Source organism: Pseudophryne corroboree, unplaced genomic scaffold (genome assembly GCF_028390025.1).
Source record: "Pseudophryne corroboree isolate aPseCor3 unplaced genomic scaffold, aPseCor3.hap2 scaffold_1164, whole genome shotgun sequence".
Lineage (NCBI taxonomy): Eukaryota > Metazoa > Chordata > Amphibia > Anura > Myobatrachidae > Pseudophryne > Pseudophryne corroboree.
This window is the reverse complement of record NW_026967789.1, coordinates 46,622-60,896: the sequence shown is the minus strand read 5'-3', so window position 1 is coordinate 60,896 and position 14,275 is coordinate 46,622. Positions and strand designations below refer to the sequence as shown.

Sequence of the window (14,275 nt, the reverse complement as noted above, 5' to 3'; positions counted from 1 at the left end):
TCTAGCCTTGTTCTTCTTTCGAGAGTTCCCTTGTGCTGCCTCAGTTGGATCTCCTTCACTTGACAGGGGGTGCCCGAGCAGCAATCCTCCACAGCTCTAGCCCAACTCCTACTTACCTGCCAGGTGAGATACTATGATCTTCACTGTTAGGGCAATCAGGATGTGGAATTCCCTGCCAGGGAAGGTGGTAATGGCGGACTCTGTAATTGGATTTAAAAAAGGAATGGATACATTTCTGAATGAAAAAGCTATCCAAGGTTATAATACTTAAAATATCAACATGGTTAATCCGGGGGTAACATGAGTTATAGTAGCTAACTAGTCATAAAACATTATTCAGCAAGTATGTAGAATCATCACAACTTAAAACAGGTTGAACACGATGGGCAATTTGCCTCTATTCAACCTCAAAAACTATGTTACCATATGTTACTATATTACTATGTTACTGTAGTATACAGAACACCACAATGTAATGAGCAGTGATAGTGAGCACTGATGAGGATACTAGAACTGACACTGAGCAGCAAGATGCAGCACTGGACTATTAGTAATGTACTGTAGTATGCTGAGCACCACAATGCAGCACAAGACAATGAGCAGTGATACTGAGCACTGATGAGGATACTACTGAGAACTGACACTGAGCAGGAGAGACACACTACTAGTATTACTGAGCAGCAATAAGTAACCACTGATACTGAGCACTGATATTGAGATTTCCACTGAGAGAACATAGCCACGTCCTCTCCGCTCTCTCTTCAATGCACGAGTAAAAATGGCGGCAACGCGCAGCTCTTTATATGGAATCCGAATCTCGCGAGAATCCGACAGCGGGATGATGACATTTTCCCTTGTTCAGGTTTTCCGAGTCAGGCGGGAACAACCGAGCCTGCCTCGGACCAGTGTAAACCACGTGGAGTTCGTCGGGAATTCGGTTCTCGGAGAACCGAACCCGCTCCTCTATATATACTATATTACTATGTTACTGTAGTATACAGAACACCACAATGCAATGAGCAGTGATAGTGAGCACTGATGAGGATACTAGAACTGACACTGAGCAGCAAGATGCAGCACTGGACTATTAGTAATGTACTGTAGTATGCTGAGCACCACAATGCAGCACAAGACAATGAGCAGTGATACTGAGCACTGATGAGGATACTACTGAGAACTGACACTGAGCAGGAGAGACACACTACTAGTATTACTGAGCAGCAATAAGTAACCACTGATACTGAGCACTGATATTGAGATTTCCACTGAGAGAACATAGCCACGTCCTCTCCGCTCTCTCTTCAATGCACGAGTAAAAATGGCAGCAACGCGCAGCTCTTTATATGGAATCCGAATCTCACGAGAATCTGACAGCGGGATGATGACATTTTCCCTTGTTCAGGTTTTCCGAGTCAGGCAGGAACAACCGAGCCTGCCTCGGACCAATGTAAACCACGTGGAGTTCGTGGGGAATTCGGTTCTCGGAGAACCGAACCCGCTCCTCTCTACCTTATACCCATCAATTGTTTTTATTTTCAATCTAAGCCCCTGCAGTTTTCTGTAAGCATCTGCTTCGCTATGATGATCAACAAGTCACAAGGGCAAACACTCAGGGCTTGAGGCGTAGATCTTAGGACCAGCTGCTACAAGCATGGCAGAGGTGTCACTATCACTGGTGACACCCAGAGAGGTGGCGAGGGAGATTGTAATGCAGTGCGCGCAGATAAACAGCGCAATGGTAAAAAGGAGGCATGGTTTCATAGGTAGGGGCGTGGCCTGGTGGCCTGAATCTACATTTTGTTGCTCCGGGTGTCCCGGGGGTTGGGGGCTGCACCCGGGGACTAGTGTGTGAGCGGTGCTGGCTCCTGCACAGTGACAGGGCATGGCCACCCAGCATGACGCCTCCCTTCTTGACCATGCTGTAATTGCAGTCGCACTGCAGTTCAGCGTGATCATAAAAAATGGTGTAGGCTCCTGCTGGTGCAGACTGTAGAGAAAAGCTGCTGTGACCACGCCCCCTGTGTCTCCTCCGTTGCAGACCCCATTTTGAAGCCTTGCCCCCGGACTAAGAGAAAAGAATGCCCTTGCGCACTATCCTGACTTCTCCTCCCGTCTGCTTAATTTGTGCCTTCCAACGCACAATGCGAACAAGAGGTGGTGCTGCAGGGCCCACACCCTTTTACTTGCCTTACAGAACAGCTCTGGAGCTGTTACAGTGCCCAGCTGCTGCAAGAAATCAGCTTGAATGCATCAGGGGATGGGGCATGGCCAACATGAGCCCCACACCAAAGGAGGGTGGAGGTGTTTAATGCGAACTAGGGGTCATCCAAGCACTGCAAAAGGCCGCCATGCCCTGCATGCCCCTTTTCTCTTTTCATATGCAGATGAGGGTTCCAGTCAACTTTGGCCCACTGCTTGGATTTACATCACCGTATGCAAATCCGTCTGCTGCAGACCTTCCCCCAGGAGTGCTTGTACTAGTTGTTGCATATGGGCCCTCATTCCGAGTCGTTCGCTCTGTAAATTTCATCGCATCGCAGTGAAATTCTGCTTAGTACGCATGCGCAATATTCGCACTGCGACTGCGCCAAGTAATTTTACAATGAAGAAAGTATTTTTACTCACGGCTTTTTCTTCGCTCCGGCGATCGTAATGTGATTGACAGGAAATGGGTGTTACTGGGCGGAAACAGGCCGTTTTATGGGCGTGTGGGAAAAAACGCTACAGTTTCCGGAAAAAACGCAGGAGTGGCCGGAGAAACGGGGGAGTGTCTGGGCGAACTCTGGGAGTGTTTGTGACGTCAAACCAGGAACGACAAGCACTGAACTGATCGCAGATGCCGAGTAAGTCTGAAGCTACTCTGAAACTGCTAAGTAGTTTGTAATCGCAATATTGCGAATACATCGGTCGCAATTTTAAGAAGCTAAGATTCACTCCCAGTAGGCGGCGGCTTAGCGTGTGTAACTCTGCTAAAATCGCCTTGCGAGCGATCAACTCGGAATGAGGGCCATGGTTTGATATTTGATGGTGCTTCAGTATTAGGCTGCCTTCCGCCCTCCCATGTTCATCTGAAAAGATGTGGTCTCCCTGCAGTTGTTGTCCCAAGATGAGAGTTCCCTTGTGCTGCCTCAGTTGAATCTCCTTTACTTGACAGAGATGTGCCTGAGCAGCGGCCCTCACCAGCCCTATTCCAAATCATACTTATTTTGCATAGGAGATACCATGGTCATGAAGATTTTTCTCCCAGGGTGAGGTTCATTCATTGCATTTTGGGTATGCTGACCCCTGTGATTTCCCCAAATGTGGGAAACTCAGCTGCATTATTTGTGGTAGTGGGGGACTGTGTTTGTGCTTTCCTCTGGTCAGCTCTGGTAAAAGTCAGATTTCTTTGTCTCAGATTTTCCTCTAGCCTTGTTCTTCTTTCGAGAGTTCCCTTGTGCTGCCTTAGTTGGATCTCCTTCACTTTACAGGGGGGTACCCGAGCAGCGACCCTCCCCAGCTCTAGCCCAACTCCTACTTACCTGCCAGGTGAGATACTATGATCATGAAGGTGCTTCTCCCAGGGCAAGGCTAACCCATTGCACTCTGGGTGTGCTGCTCCTGCGATTTCCCCAAATGTGGGAAACTTGACTGTATAATTTGTGTTTCCCCTGGTCGGCTCTCGTATAATTCAGATCTCTTTGTCTCAGGTCTCTCTCCAGCCTAGTTTGCTGTCTGTTTCCACTTCTCTTTTCTTGAGCCGCTCCCTTCTATGCCCTTGCGCACTATCCTGACTTCTCCTCCTGTCTGCTTACTTTGTGCCTTCCAACGCACAATGCGAACTACAGGTAGTGCTGCAGGGCCCACACCCTTTTACTTGCCTTACAGAGCAGCTCTGGAGCTGTTACAGTGCCCAGCTGCTGCAAGAAATCAGCTTGAATGCTTCAGGGGCTGGGGCATAGCCAACATGAGCCCCACACCAAAGGAGGGTGGAGGTGTTTAATGCAAACTAGGGGTCAGCCAAGCGCCGCAAAAGGCCACCATGCCCTGCACGCCCCTTTTCTCTTTTCATATGCAGACGAGGGTTGAAGCCAACTTTGACCCACTGCTTGGATGACATCACCATATGCAAATCCATCTGCGGCAGGCCTTCCCCCAGGAATGCTTGCACTAGTTGTTGCATTTGGTTTGTTGTTTGGGGGTGCTTCAGTATTAGGCAGTCTTCTGCCCTCCCATGTTCATCTGAAAATATATGTTCTCCCTGCAGTTGTTGTCCCAAGATGAGAGTTCCCTTGTGCTGCCTCAGTTGAATCTCCTTTACTTGACAGAGATGTGCATGAGCAGCGGCCCTCCCCAGCCCTATTCCAAATCATACTTATTTTGCATAGGAGATACCATGGTCATGAAGATTTTTCTCCCAGGGTGAGGTTCATTCATTGCATTTTGGGTATGCTGACCCCTGTGATTTCCCCAAATGTGGGAAACTTGACTGCATTATTTGTGGTAGTGGGAGACTGTGTTTGTGCTTTCCTCTGGTCAGCTCTGGTAAAAGTCAGATTTCTTTGTCTCAGATCTTCCTCTAGCCTTGTTCTTCTTTCAAGAGTTCCCTGGTGCTGCCTCAGTTGGATCTCCTTCACTTCACAGGGGGGAACCCGAGCAGCGACCCTCCCCAGCTCTAGCCCAACTCCTACTTACCTGCCAGGTGAGATACTATGATCATGAAGGTGCTTCTCCCAGGGCAAGGCTCAACCATTGCACTCTGGGTGTGCTGCTCCTGCGATTTCCCCAAAATGTGGGAAACTTGACTGCATAATTTGTGTTTCCCCTCGTCGGCTCTCGTATAATTCAGATCTCTTTGTCTCAGGTCTCTCTCCAGCCTAGTTTGCTGTCTGTTTCCACTTCTCTTTTCTTGAGCCGCTCCCTTCTATGCCCTTGCGCACTATCCTGACTTCTCCCGTCTGCTTACTTCGTGCCTTCCAACGCACAATGCGAACTACAGGTAGTGCTGCAGGGTCCACACCCTTTTACTTGCCTTACAGAGTAGCTCTGGAGCAGTTACAGTGCCCAGCTGCTGCAAGAAATCAGCTTGAATGCTTCAGGGGCTGGGGCATAGCCAACATGAGCCCCACACCGAAGGAGGGTGGAGGTGTGTAATGCGAACTAGGAGTCATCCAAGCGCTGCAAAAGGCCGCCATGCCCTGCACGCCCCTTTTCTCTTTTCATATGCAGACGAGGGTTGAAGCCAACTTTGACCCACTGCTTGGATGACATCACCATATGCAAATCCATCTGCTGCAGGCCTTCCCCCAGGAATGCTTGCACTAGTTGTTGCATTTGGTTTGTTGTTTGGGGGTGCTTCAGTATTAGGCAGCCTTCTGCCCTCACATGTTCATCAGAAAATATGTGTTCTCCCTGCAGTTGTTGTCCCCAGATGAGAGTTCCCTTGTGCTGCCTCAGTTGAATCTCCTTTACTTGACAGAGATGTGCCTGAGCAGCGGCCCTCCCCAGCCCTATCCCAAATCATACTTATTTTGCATAGGCGATACCATGGTCATGAAGATTGTTCTCCCAAGGTGAGGTTCATTCATTGCATTCTGGGTATGCTGACCCCTGTGATTTCCCCAAATGTGGGAAACTCGACAGCATTATTTGTGGTAGTGGGGGACTGTGTTTGTGCTTTCCTCTGGTCAGCTCTGGAAAAAGTCAGATTTCTTTGTCTCAGATCTTCCTCTAGCCTTGTTCTTCTTTCGAGAGTTCCCTTGTGCTACCTCAGTTGGATCTCTTTCACTTGACAGGGGGGTGCCCGAACAGCGACCCTCCCCAGCTCTAGCCCAACTCCTACTTACCTGCCAGGTGAGATACTATGATTATGAAGGTGCTTCTCCCAGGGCAAGGCTCACCCATTGCACTCTGGGTGTGCTGCCCCTGCGATTTCCCCAAATGTGGGAAACTTGACTGCATAATTTGTGTTTCCCCTGGTCGGCTCTCGTATAATTCAGATCTCTTTGTCTCAGGTCTCTCTCCAGCCTAGTTTGCTGTCTGTTTCCACTTCTCTTTTCTTGAGCCGCTCCCTTCTATGCCCTTGCGCACTATCCTGACTTCTCCTCCTGTCTGCTTACTTTGTGCCTTCCAACGCACAATGCGATCTACAGGTAGTGCTGCAGGGCCCAGACCCTTTTACTTGCCTTACAGAGCAGCTCTGGAGCTGTTACAGTGCCCAGCTGCTGCAAGAAATCAGCTTGAATGCTTCAGGGGCTGGGGCATAGCCAACATGAGCCCCACACCAAAGGAGGGTGGAGGTGTTTAATGCAAACTAGGGGTCAGCCAAGCGCCGCAAAAGGCCACCATGCCCTGCACGCCCCTTTTCTCTTTTCATATGCAGACGAGGGTTGAAGCCAACTTTGACCCACTGCTTGGATGACATCACCATATGCAAATCCCTCTGCGGCAGGCCTTCCCCCAGGAATGCTTGCACTAGTTGTTGCATTTGGTTTGTTGTTTGGGGGTGCTTCAGTATTAGGCAGCCTTCTGCCCTCCCATGTTCATCTGAAAATATATGTTCTCCCTGCAGTTGTTGTCCCAAGATGAGAGTTCCCTTGTGCTGCCTCAGTTGAATCTCCTTTACTTGACAGAGATGTGCATGAGCAGCGGCCCTCCCCAGCCCTATTCCAAATCATACTTATTTTGCATAGGAGATACCATGGTCATGAAGATTTTTCTCCCAGGGTGAGGTTCATTCATTGCATTTTGGGTATGCTGACCCCTGTGATTTCCCCAAATGTGGGAAACTTGACTGCATTATTTGTGGTAGTGGGAGACTGTGTTTGTGCTTTCCTCTGGTCAGCTCTGGTAAAAGTCAGATTTCTTTGTCTCAGATTTTCCTTTAGCCTTGTTCTTCTTTCGAGAGTTCCCTTGTGCTGCCTCAGTTGGATCTCCTTCACTTTACAGGGGGGTGCCCGAGCAGCGACCCTCCCCAGCTCTAGCCCAACTCCTACTTACCTGCCAGGTGAGATACTATGATCATGAAGGTGCTTCTCCAAGGGCAAGGCTCACCCATTGTACTCTGGGTGTGCTGCTCCTGCGATTTCCCCAAATGTGGGAAACTTGACTGCATAATTTGTGTTTCCCCTGGTCGGCTCTCGTATAATTCAGATCTCTTTGTCTCAGGTCTCTCTCCAGCCTAGTTTGCTGTCTGTTTCCACTTCTCTTTTCTTCAGCCGCTCCCTTCTATACCCTTGTGCACTATCCTGACTTCTCCTCCCGTCTGCTTACTTTGTGCCTTCCAATGCACAATGCAAACTACAGGTAGTGCTGCAGGGCCCACACCCTTTTACTTGCCTTACAGAGCAGCTCTGGAGCTGTTGCAGTGCCAAGCTGCTGCAAGAAATCAGCTTGAATGCTTCAGGGGCTGGGGCATAGCCAACATGAGCCCCACACCGAAGGAGGGTGGAGGTGTTTAATGCAAACTAGGGGTCAGACAAGCGCAGCAAAAGGCCACCATGCCCTGCACGCCCCTTTTCTGTTTTCATATGCAGACGAGGGTTGAAGCCAACTTTGACCCACTGCTTGGATGACATCACCATATGCAAATCCATCTGCGGCAGGCCTTCCCCCAGGAATGCTTGCACTAGTTGTTGCATTTGGTTTGTTGTTTGGGGGTGCTTCAGTATTAGGCAGCCTTCTGCCCTCCCATGTTCATCTGAAAATATGTGTTCTCCCTGCAGTTGTTGTCCCTAGATGAGAGTTCCCTTGTGCTGCCTCAGTTGAATCTCCTTAACTTGACAGAGATGTGCCTGAGCAGCGGCCCTCCCCAGCTCTATCCCAAATCATACTTATTTTGCATAGGAGATACCATGGTCATGAAGATTATTCTCCCAGGGTGAGGTTCATTCATTGCATTCTGGGTATGCTGACCCCTGTGATTTCCCCAAATGTGGGAAACTCGACTGCTTTATTTGTGGTAGTGGGGGACTGTGTTTGTGTTTTCCTCTGGTCAGCTCTGGTAAAAGTCAGATTTCTTTGTTTCAGAGCCTTGTTCTTCTTTTGAGAGTTCCCTTGTGCTGCCTCAGTTGGATCTCCTTCACTTGACAGGGGGGTGCCCGAGCAGAGACCCTCCCCAGCTCTAGCCCAACTCCTACTTACCTGCCAGGTGAGATACTATGATCATGAAGGTGCTTCTCCCAGGGCAAGGCTCACCCATTGCACTCTGGGTGTGCTGCCCCTGCGATTTCCCCAAATGTGGGAAACTTGACTGCATAATTTGTGTTTCCCCTGGTCGGCTCTCGTATAATTCAGATCTCTTTGTCTCAGGTCTCTCTCCAGCCTAGTTTGCTGTCTGTTTCCACTTCTCTTTTCTTCAGCCGCTCCCTTCTATGCCCTTGTGCACTATCCTGACTTCCCCGTCTGCTTACTTTGTGCCTTCCAACGCACAATGCAAACTACAGGTAGTGCTGCAGGGCCCACACCCTTTTACTTGCTTTACAGAGCAGCTCTGGAGCTGTTACAGTGCCCAGCTGCTGCAAGAAATCAGCTTGAATGCTTCAGGGGCTGGGGCATAGCCAACATGAGCCCCACACCGAAGGAGGGTGGAGGTGTTTAATGCGAACTAGGGGTCATCCAAGCGCCGCAAAAGGCAGCCATGCCCTGCACACCCCTTTTTTATTTTCATATGCAGACGAGGGTTGAAGCCAACTTTGACCCACTGCTTGGATGACATCACCATATGCAAATCCGTCTGCTGCAGGCCTTCCCCCAGGAATGCTTGCACTAGTAGTTGCATTTGGTTTGTTGTTTGGGGGTGCTTCAGTATTAGGCAGCCTTCTGCCCTCCCATGTTCATCTGAAAATATGTGTTCTCCCTGCAGTTGTTGTCCCCAGATGAGAGTTCCCTTGTGCTGCCTCAGTTGAATCTCCTTTACTTGACAGAGATGTGCCTGAGCAGCGGCCCTCCCCAGCCCTATCCCAAATCATACTTATTTTGCATAGGAGATACCATGGTCATGAAGATTGTTCTCCCAGGGTGAGGTTCATTCATTGCACTCTGGGTATGCTGACCCCTGTGATTTCCCCAAATGTGGGAAACTCGACAGCATTATTTGTGGTAGTGGGGGACTGTGTTTGTGCTTTCCTCTGGTCAGCTCTGGTAAAAGTCAGATTTCTTTGTCTCAGATCTTCCTCTAGCCTTGTTCTTCTTTCGAGAGTTCCCTTGTGCTGCCTCAGTTGGATCTCCTTCACTTGACAGGGGGTGCCCGAGCAGCAATCCTCCACAGCTCTAGCCCAACTCCTACTTACCTGCCAGGTGAGATACTATGATCTTCACTGTTAGGGCAATCAGGATGTGGAATTCCCTGCCAGGGAAGGTGGTAATGGCGGACTCTGTAATTGGATTTAAAAAAGGAATGGATACATTTCTGAATGAAAAAGCTATCCAAGGTTATAATACTTAAAATATCAACATGGTTAATCCGGGGGTAACATGAGTTATAGTAGCTAACTAGTCATAAAACATTATTCAGCAAGTATGTAGAATCATCACAACTTAAAACAGGTTGAACACGATGGGCAATTTGCCTCTATTCAACCTCAAAAACTATGTTACCATATGTTACTATATTACTATGTTACTGTAGTATACAGAACACCACAATGTAATGAGCAGTGATAGTGAGCACTGATGAGGATACTAGAACTGACACTGAGCAGCAAGATGCAGCACTGGACTATTAGTAATGTACTGTAGTATGCTGAGCACCACAATGCAGCACAAGACAATGAGCAGTGATACTGAGCACTGATGAGGATACTACTGAGAACTGACACTGAGCAGGAGAGACACACTACTAGTATTACTGAGCAGCAATAAGTAACCACTGATACTGAGCACTGATATTGAGATTTCCACTGAGAGAACATAGCCACGTCCTCTCCGCTCTCTCTTCAATGCACGAGTAAAAATGGCGGCAACGCGCAGCTCTTTATATGGAATCCGAATCTCGCGAGAATCCGACAGCGGGATGATGACATTTTCCCTTGTTCAGGTTTTCCGAGTCAGGCAGGAACAACCGAGCCTGCCTCGGACCAGTGTAAACCACGTGGAGTTCGTCGGGAATTCGGTTCTCGGAGAACCGAACCCGCTCCTCTATATATACTATATTACTATGTTACTGTAGTATACAGAACACCACAATGCAATGAGCAGTGATAGTGAGCACTGATGAGGATACTAGAACTGACACTGAGCAGCAAGATGCAGCACTGGACTATTAGTAATGTACTGTAGTATGCTGAGCACCACAATGCAGCACAAGACAATGAGCAGTGATACTGAGCACTGATGAGGATACTACTGAGAACTGACACTGAGCAGGAGAGACACACTACTAGTATTACTGAGCAGCAATAAGTAACCACTGATACTGAGCACTGATATTGAGATTTCCACTGAGAGAACATAGCCACGTCCTCTCCGCTCTCTCTTCAATGCACGAGTAAAAATGGCAGCAACGCGCAGCTCTTTATATGGAATCCGAATCTCACGAGAATCTGACAGCGGGATGATGACATTTTCCCTTGTTCAGGTTTTCCGAGTCAGGCAGGAACAACCGAGCCTGCCTCGGACCAATGTAAACCACGTGGAGTTCGTGGGGAATTCGGTTCTCGGAGAACCGAACCCACTCCTCTCTACCTTATACCCATCAATTGTTTTTATTTTCAATCTAAGCCCCTGCAGTTTTCTGTAAGCATCTGCTTCGCTATGATGATCAACAAGTCACAAGGGCAAACACTCAGGGCTTGAGGCGTAGATCTTAGGACCAGCTGCTACAAGCATGGCAGAGGTGTCACTATCACTGGTGACACCCAGAGAGGTGGCGAGGGAGATTGTAATGCAGTGCGCGCAGATAAACAGCGCAATGGTAAAAAGGAGGCATGGTTTCATAGGTAGGGGCGTGGCCTGGTGGCCTGAATCTACATTTTGTTGCTCCGGGTGTCCCGGGGGTTGGGGGCTGCACCCGGGGACTAGTGTGTGAGCGGTGCTGGCTCCTGCACAGTGACAGGGCATGGCCACCCAGCATGACGCCTCCCTTCTTGACCATGCTGTAATTGCAGTCGCACTGCAGTTCAGCGTGATCATAAAAAATGGTGTAGGCTCCTGCTGGTGCAGACTGTAGAGAAAAGCTGCTGTGACCACGCCCCCTGTGTCTCCTCCATTGCAGACCCCATTTTGAAGCCTTGCCCCCGGACTAAGAGAAAAGAATGCCCTTGCGCACTATCCTGACTTCTCCTCCCGTCTGCTTAATTTGTGCCTTCCAACGCACAATGCGAACAACAGGTGGTGCTGCAGGGCCCACACACTTTTACTTGCCTTACAGAACAGCTCTGGAGCTGTTACAGTGCCCAGCTGCTGCAAGAAATCAGCTTGAATGCATCAGGGGATGGGGCATGGCCAACATGAGCCCCACACCAAAGGAGGGTGGGGGTGTTTAATGCGAACTAGGGGTCATCCAAGCACTGCAAAAGGCCGCCATGCCCTGCATGCCCCTTTTCTCTTTTCATATGCAGATGAGGGTTCCAGTCAACTTTAGCCCACTGCTTGGATTTACATCACCGTATGCAAATCCGTCTGCTGCAGACCTTCCCCCAGGAGTGCTTGTACTAGTTGTTGCATATGGGCCCTCATTCCGAGTCGTTCGCTCTGTAAATTTCATCGCATCGCAGTGAAATTCTGCTTAGTACGCATGCGCAATATTCGCACTGCGACTGCGCCAAGTAATTTTACAATGAAGAAAGTATTTTTACTCACGGATTTTTCTTCGCTCCGGCGATCGTAATGTGATTGACAGGAAATGGGTGTTACTGGGCGGAAACAGGCCGTTTTATGGGCGTGTGGGAAAAAACGCTACAGTTTCCGGAAAAAACGCAGGAGTGGCCGGAGAAACGGGGGAGTGTCTGGGCGAACTCTGGGAGTGTTTGTGACGTCAAACCAGGAACGACAAGCACTGAACTGATCGCAGATGCAGAGTAAGTCTGAAGCTACTCTGAAACTGCTAAGTAGTTTGTAATCGCAATATTGCGAATACATCGGTCGCAATTTTAAGAAGCTAAGATTCACTCCCAGTAGGCGGCGGCTTAGCGTGTGTAACTCTGCTAAAATCGCCTTGCGAGCGATCAACTCGGAATGAGGGCCATGGTTTGATATTTGATGGTGCTTCAGTATTAGGCAGCCTTCGCCCTCCCATGTTCATCTGAAAAGATGTGGTCTCCCTGCAGTTGTTGTCCCCAGATGAGAGTTCCCTTGTGCTGCCTCAGTTGAATCTCCTTTACTTGACAGAGATGTGCCTGAGCAGCGGCCCTCACCAGCCCTATCCCAAATCATACTTATTTTGCATAGGAGATACCATGGTCATGAAGATTGTTCTCCCAGGGTTAGGTTCATTCATTGCATTCTGGGTATGCTGACCCCTGTGATTTTCCCAAATGTGGGAAACTCGACTGCATTATTTGTGGTAGTGGGGGACTGTGTTTGTGCTTTCCTCTGGTCAGCTCTGGTAAAAGTCAGATTTCTTTGTCTCAGATCTTCCTCTAGCCTTGTTCTTCTTTCGAGAGTTCCCTGGTGCTGCTTCAGTTGGATCTCCTTCACTTCACAGGGGGGAACCCGAGCAGCGACCCTCCCCAGCTCTAGCCCAACTCCTACTTACCTGCCAGGTGAGATACTATGATCATGAAGGTGCTTCTCCCAGGGCAAGGCTCAACCATTGCACTCTGGGTGTGCTGCTCCTGCGATTTCCCCAAATGTGGGAAACTTGACTGCATAATTTGTGTTTCCCCTCGTCGGCTCTCGTATAATTCAGATCTCTTTGTCTCAGGTCTCTCTCCAGCCTAGTTTGCTGTCTGTTTCCACTTCTCTTTTCTTGAGCCGCTCCCTTCTATGCCCTTGCGCACTATCCTGACTTCTCCCGTCTGCTTACTTCGTGCCTTCCAACGCACAATGCGAACTACAGGTAGTGCTGCAGGGCCCACACCCTTTTACTTGCCTTACAGAGTAGCTCTGGAGCAGTTACAGTGCCCAGCTGCTGCAAGAAATCAGCTTTAATGCTTCAGGGGCTGGGGCATAGCCAACATGAGCCCCACACCGAAGGAGGGAGGAGGTGTGTAATGCAAACTAGGGGTCATCCAAGCGCTGCAAAAGGCCGCCATGCCCTGCACGCCCCTTTTCTCTTTTCATATGCAGACGAGGGTTGAAGCCAACTTTGACCCACTGCTTGGATGACATCACCATATGCAAATCCATCTGCTGCAGGCCTTCCCCCAGGAATGCTTGCACTAGTTGTTGCATTTGGTTTGTTGTTTGGGGGTGCTTCAGTATTAGGCAGCCTTCTGCCCTCACATGTTCATCTGAAAATATGTGTTCTCCCTGCAGTTGTTGTCCCCAGATGAGAGTTCCCTTGTGCTGCCTCAGTTGAATCTCCTTTACTTGACAGAGATGTGCCTGAGCAGCGGCCCTCCCCAGCCCTATCCCAAATCATACTTATTTTGCATAGGCGATACCATGGTCATGAAGATTGTTCTCCCAGGGTGAGGTTCATTCATTGCATTCTGGGTATGCTGACCCCTGTGATTTCCCCAAATGTGGGAAACTCGACTGCATTATTTGTGGTAGTGGGGGACTGTGTTTGTGCTTTCCTCTGGCCAGCTCTGGAAAAAGTCAGATTTCTTTGTCTCAGATCTTCCTCTAGCCTTGTTCTTCTTTCGAGAGTTCCCTTGTGCTGCCTCAGTTGGATCTCTTTCACTTGACAGGGGGGTGCCCGAACAGCGACCCTCCCCAGCTCTAGCCCAACTCCTACTTACCTGCCAGGTGAGATACTATGATCATGAAGGTGCTTCTCCCAGGGCAAGGCTCACCCATTGCACTCTGGGTGTGCTGCCCCTGCGATTTCCCCAAATGTGGGAAACTTGACTGCATAATTTGTGTTTCCCTTGGTCGGCTCTCGTATAATTCAGATCTCTTTGTCTCAGGTCTCTCTCCAGCCTAGTTTGCTGTCTGTTTCCACTTCTCTTTTCTTCAGCCGCTCCCTTCTATACCCTTGTGCACTATCCTGACTTCTCCTCCCGTCTGCTTACTTTGTGCCTTCCAATGCACAATGCAAACTACAGGTAGTGCTGCAGGGCCCACACCCTTTTACTTGCCTTACAGAGCAGCTCTGGAGCTGTTACAGTGCCCAGCTGCTGCAAGAAATCAGCTTGAATGCTCCAGGGGATGGGGCATGGCCAACATGAGCCCCACACCAAAGGAGGGTGGA

General features: G+C 49.3%; 13 non-coding genes and 2 pseudogenes across 13 annotated transcripts; all 15 read left to right on the top strand.

Annotated features, from left to right (window-relative positions):
* Positions 1-3,197: 3,197 nt before the first annotated feature.
* On the top strand, positions 3,198-3,361 carry LOC134990425 (U1 spliceosomal RNA). The gene has a single exon (XR_010195243.1). It is a non-coding gene; the product is annotated as a U1 spliceosomal RNA (small nuclear RNA).
* Positions 3,362-3,513: 152 nt separating this feature from the next.
* Positions 3,514-3,676, top strand: LOC134990383 (U1 spliceosomal RNA). Its single transcript, XR_010195212.1, has one exon. It is a non-coding gene; the product is annotated as a U1 spliceosomal RNA (small nuclear RNA).
* Positions 3,677-4,350: 674 nt separating this feature from the next.
* LOC134990450 (U1 spliceosomal RNA) lies at positions 4,351-4,514 on the top strand. Its single transcript, XR_010195267.1, has one exon. It is a non-coding gene; the product is annotated as a U1 spliceosomal RNA (small nuclear RNA).
* Positions 4,515-4,666: 152 nt separating this feature from the next.
* LOC134990399 (U1 spliceosomal RNA) lies at positions 4,667-4,803 on the top strand (annotated as a pseudogene).
* A 698-nt stretch (positions 4,804-5,501) lies between these two features.
* LOC134990453 (U1 spliceosomal RNA) lies at positions 5,502-5,665 on the top strand. The gene has a single exon (XR_010195270.1). It is a non-coding gene; the product is annotated as a U1 spliceosomal RNA (small nuclear RNA).
* Positions 5,666-5,817: 152 nt separating this feature from the next.
* On the top strand, positions 5,818-5,980 carry LOC134990377 (U1 spliceosomal RNA). The gene has a single exon (XR_010195206.1). It is a non-coding gene; the product is annotated as a U1 spliceosomal RNA (small nuclear RNA).
* Positions 5,981-6,654: 674 nt separating this feature from the next.
* On the top strand, positions 6,655-6,818 carry LOC134990448 (U1 spliceosomal RNA). Its single transcript, XR_010195265.1, has one exon. It is a non-coding gene; the product is annotated as a U1 spliceosomal RNA (small nuclear RNA).
* A 152-nt stretch (positions 6,819-6,970) lies between these two features.
* Positions 6,971-7,133, top strand: LOC134990395 (U1 spliceosomal RNA). Its single transcript, XR_010195219.1, has one exon. It is a non-coding gene; the product is annotated as a U1 spliceosomal RNA (small nuclear RNA).
* Positions 7,134-7,807: 674 nt separating this feature from the next.
* LOC134990444 (U1 spliceosomal RNA) lies at positions 7,808-7,971 on the top strand. The gene has a single exon (XR_010195261.1). It is a non-coding gene; the product is annotated as a U1 spliceosomal RNA (small nuclear RNA).
* Positions 7,972-8,113: 142 nt separating this feature from the next.
* Positions 8,114-8,276, top strand: LOC134990361 (U1 spliceosomal RNA). The gene has a single exon (XR_010195190.1). It is a non-coding gene; the product is annotated as a U1 spliceosomal RNA (small nuclear RNA).
* A 670-nt stretch (positions 8,277-8,946) lies between these two features.
* LOC134990424 (U1 spliceosomal RNA) lies at positions 8,947-9,110 on the top strand. The gene has a single exon (XR_010195242.1). It is a non-coding gene; the product is annotated as a U1 spliceosomal RNA (small nuclear RNA).
* Positions 9,111-12,349: 3,239 nt separating this feature from the next.
* Positions 12,350-12,513, top strand: LOC134990432 (U1 spliceosomal RNA). The gene has a single exon (XR_010195250.1). It is a non-coding gene; the product is annotated as a U1 spliceosomal RNA (small nuclear RNA).
* Positions 12,514-12,665: 152 nt separating this feature from the next.
* Positions 12,666-12,801, top strand: LOC134990391 (U1 spliceosomal RNA; annotated as a pseudogene).
* A 698-nt stretch (positions 12,802-13,499) lies between these two features.
* Positions 13,500-13,663, top strand: LOC134990434 (U1 spliceosomal RNA). The gene has a single exon (XR_010195252.1). It is a non-coding gene; the product is annotated as a U1 spliceosomal RNA (small nuclear RNA).
* A 152-nt stretch (positions 13,664-13,815) lies between these two features.
* On the top strand, positions 13,816-13,978 carry LOC134990370 (U1 spliceosomal RNA). Its single transcript, XR_010195200.1, has one exon. It is a non-coding gene; the product is annotated as a U1 spliceosomal RNA (small nuclear RNA).
* The last annotated feature ends 297 nt before the right edge of the window (positions 13,979-14,275 follow it).